Genomic DNA, 4,141 nt, shown 5'->3' on the forward strand with positions numbered 1-4,141 from the left:
ATATATTTTGATATTCTAACCAACATTTCGCTACTGCACATTCAGGTCTTGAGACTGTTGATAAACTGGATGTGCCAGGATGCCGGATTTGAGGTGACACACTCCAGGGTATGGTGACACACCAGCCAAGTATTGACTACTTTTTCTGACTCCACTGTGCTAGCTACTTTTCCCTTCTCCCTCCGTCTCCGCCCACGTCGCTCTTTGCCCTATGCTACCGTCATAAACAGTTCGCCAAATCAGACGATAGTCGTGCGGGAGAAGAGGCATTACTCCGGAGCTAACCTTTTGGCCCAACTCAACCAAATAATTCGTGAAAAAACGCGCTGGCAGTGGTCGCGGCGTTAGTCGCCGCACCCAAGCAAAAGTACCAGCCGTATTTAATGCCTTCAGGTTGATCAGGGTCGAGCGCAAAACGAACCATTTTTCATCAGGATAATGTCGGCGTATTGAGATGAGTCCCTCTTCGTAGCTGCACGTCGAGTCGCACCAGCCATCATCCAACTTGTGCTCACCATGTTGTGGTTCTACGTAAGTGGCGGTGTACTTATACAACAGCAGTAAATCTCTGCAGGAGAGAAAATCTGTCTGTCGGCTGTGCTCGCCCCCTCCGCTCTCTCTCTCTTCATTCCAGCGTCGTTGTTACCATGCTTGTAGCAAAACTTGCCGAATTGAGGAAAAGCCAAGGAAAGCCAACCGCCGTGTCGTACCGCCTTTCCTCGCCAGCTCGGTTGGTGCGTCTTCGGTTTATTCTCCAGACTTAAGGTTGCCAACCAAGCCAGTTTTCATCTGATCGTTGGCTTTACGGAAGAAAAGTAAGAAGAAATGCCTTTGGGGAGAGGGACATTGGGGAACGCCGTCTGTTCCTGCTACTGTTCGTGGGGATGATAGCTTCAACAGAAAATGTAAGGTTTTTCCTAAAATAGGAAAAATAGGACACAGCTGATAAAGCAGTGGACGACGGTTACACACAGTATTGTTCGTTAGGATGGGTTCGTAGGAAAATAATAGGTAAAAGGAGTATGCAGTCGCTTCTGAACAGTAGGACCGTTTCTTTTGGCATTACAGAGTCCGAAGTCAAAATACGAAAGCAAACGGATTAAAATATTAAGTGATGAAAACAAAAACGTATTTCTATAAATTTTAGAAAAGTACCCAACAGCGGATGATGGCTAGGCTTGCTTAATAAGTAATATATCGACTAATATATAGTAGTTAGGCAAAGCTTATCGTTTTCGACCATTGGTCTTAGAACAACTGGAGCCCAAAGTCTGTGGTTTCTCATCAATGGGCTAGGTCAAGTGGACAAGTCATCTTTGAAAAGTTTTTGCAAAAAAGTTGGACATGCTTCTCCATCACCATATACATAGAGTTAAGGGTCACTGACAATAAATTGTACAATCGGTTAAGTTTCTCTGCCGGCTGCCAGTTACTCTATGCTATACTATGGATACACAATCTGTTTACGACTACTAGCTATAGACTAAGTAATACCGATGTCATTTTAGATATCGTTGCCAATTTGTTGCGTCATCTCAACGGTAATCTTTATGATAATGGGTACAGACTCAAAATTAAATTAAGTTACGGCACGGATCGGCTTCCGTGTGCTTCAATTGATCTTAATGCACGAAAACAATGGTTCGACGCTTAACCTAAATCCAGGCTCGTTTCTTAGATTTTCAACGATCTTAAATACATACCGCTTCTCCTGATGGATAACTTTTTAGGGCAACGCTCCGAAAAAACGTCAATTACGTCGAAATATACGATACGAGAAATTTGCCATCAATAATTTCTCTTACTTCATTTTTGCTCGAAATCGATCGAGTCGATTCAAGTCTATAGTGACTGTGATGGCTTCAAGGAGATTCTGAGGTGTCGAAGTGATTCCATCGACATTCTAACAATAATCCCTTCCACAACAATCCCTCTATGCTTATCAACAGAGTGTAAAATACTGGAACATTTACGTGTAATTGTCGCTTTCTTGTGATCGTAACTTCTCTGCGCACCTCACAAAACAGTCGACACGGCCTTTTTGCTAGCACTGGAAGAAACAATGTTAACGCTTTAAAGAAGATTAAGCTACCAGTGAATCCATTGTCTTACATTTGTCCAGCGGGAAAGTGTGACCCTGTGAACAAGGCCCGCCCCTCCGGATCTTTTCTTCGAGTAGAATTTTCCACCTCGTTACCGCTGGATGTCGATCAACGACTTCCTTATAATCAGTATTAGTACATATATTTAGTTTATTTAATAGTAGCGTATTAGTAAGGTGGAGGTATTTGTCAGACAATAACAGTTTGTCCAGTGCCTGATCATGAATAAACTGCAACAGAGCTTTAGTCCAGAACAGCCGTTACAGCAATTCAATAGTAGATTTTTTTAATTCAAAATCTTTATTTCGATATTGCCTAACCCTCAAAAAATATCTGCTGAAAGAATTCCCACCTACTAAATTTTTCAGCTATTGAGAAGATAACGCTTTATCAAATACAAGCTAGCATATGAAATATTACAATTACCCGCGTCATTTGGGTTGGCGATACGGAAAAAAGTAAGGCTAAGAAGCCTTACTTTTTTTCCGTATCGATATTGGACGTTTTTTTTTTCCATTATTTCAGTGTGCGTACATTCTATATACGAAGTTAGTTGTCAATCCGCGATTTTTTCACGTACATAACCTTTCAGGGCAGCGTAGTATTTTCTTTGACACCTACACCCCTTTGTCTTCGGTCAGTTAAATCATATGGCCTATGAACGGTCAGCTCTCCAGGTTTTCGTCGTCATTCGAGCATTTAGGCTCAGCTTTAAGAACTAATAGGCACCTATGTGATCACTTCCCGAGAGCGTACTTCCTCGAACGCTATTGAAAGTATCGACTTCGTAATAATACTGTTAAACCGAGAAAAACTTAGAGGTAGGAACTCGACCACTCCTCAAATAGGTTGCATGCTTGACTTTATATTCGAAATTTATTAACTTGGTAGGTGGACGATTAGCATACATGAAAAAAGTAGGCGCAGGTTAACGCTGATCGAGACCCTCGTTCAGAGCTACTTGAAGCCGCCATATTAGTGCGAGGCGCGGAACATGATTAGTAAATATCACCCATCTGCTTTGCATCAGTCTACTACTTAGCGTTAATCGCTATCCGATCATCAATGTACTTTAGTTTGAGTGGACGATAATTATCCAAGTTCACTTATAATGAGGTGTTAGGCGCATCTGAGCGGTGGCTAAGGTCATTACGTCTATATCGTCCAGAAAAAAAGAAATGACGTTTACGCAATGTTTATGAAGTTTTTGTTGCTTCCCTTGGAAAGTCAGTCAATCCAGTTGAATGTACAGCTATTGTAAATCTGATGCACCTGAGTCGCAAAGGCTGCAATGGGATGAATTAGCCAGCGCGGTTTTTTCGATTATACTTCATTTACCTATGGGCGGATAGTCTATAGAGTAAATCGAATAGGTCGAAGACAAGTGGTTTTAGGCAAAGACTACTCTTGTTCATAACTGATCGAGAATCTGCTTGCCAACCAGGACCGGTACGATCGTGAAAGTTTTAGAGAGAAAATGCTCGTGAAGTTCCGTTTCTACAAAGGATGTTTTTGGTGATAATCCAACCTGTACAAAACGTTTCAATTATTCACCTGATTTACTAGGACCAACTGGCAGCTGAGGAGGATTTTATATTTTGCAACTCAACTCAAATTTCAACTGGTCGCTATTAAATTTCTCATTATACACTTGTCAGTACAAAGGTGGTTTTTGGGCACCAAGCTCAGAAAGCGCTGGTACCAGTCCTTGTCCTTACTATCCCTGATGTCCTTTTTTCACCTTTCACGGCCTGTGCATCTTCCGTTCTATTTATAATTTTCTTGCTATTAGTTTTTTTTCGCCTTCGTCTTCCGAACGAAGCCTTTTGCGTTTTTCCCGAGTGATCCTTTCCAGCCTTTTTCCGCCGTTAACACCACACCGCGCTCTATCGTTTCGTGGCAGCGGGACTCAAACTTGCAGCATCCACTCTGCCGCCTTTCGCGCTGCGTCTCATTCACTGTTTTCGGATTCTCGGCACTTAAGCGGAGTCGAGGGGGCTGTAAAAGCCGAAACCTCTTTGATCTGGGTGCGCTCTCGC

At 42.4% G+C, this 4,141-nt stretch overlaps 1 long non-coding RNA gene across 2 annotated transcripts in view; it reads left to right on the plus strand.

Annotated features, from left to right (window-relative positions):
- LOC111251972 (uncharacterized) overlaps positions 1–706 on the plus strand; it is a 24,700-nt gene extending 23,994 nt beyond the window's left edge. For both annotated transcript variants that reach the window (XR_015327759.1, XR_002674053.2), the window contains exon 4: positions 46–706. This is a non-coding gene — a long non-coding RNA (uncharacterized LOC111251972). The remainder of the gene's footprint in view (positions 1–45) is intronic.
- Positions 707–4,141: the final 3,435 nt, after the last annotated feature.

The sequence above is a fragment of the Varroa destructor genome, unplaced genomic scaffold (genome assembly GCF_002443255.2).
Source record: "Varroa destructor unplaced genomic scaffold, Vdes_3.0 BEIS01000005.1, whole genome shotgun sequence".
NCBI classification, from domain to species: domain Eukaryota; kingdom Metazoa; phylum Arthropoda; class Arachnida; order Mesostigmata; family Varroidae; genus Varroa; species Varroa destructor.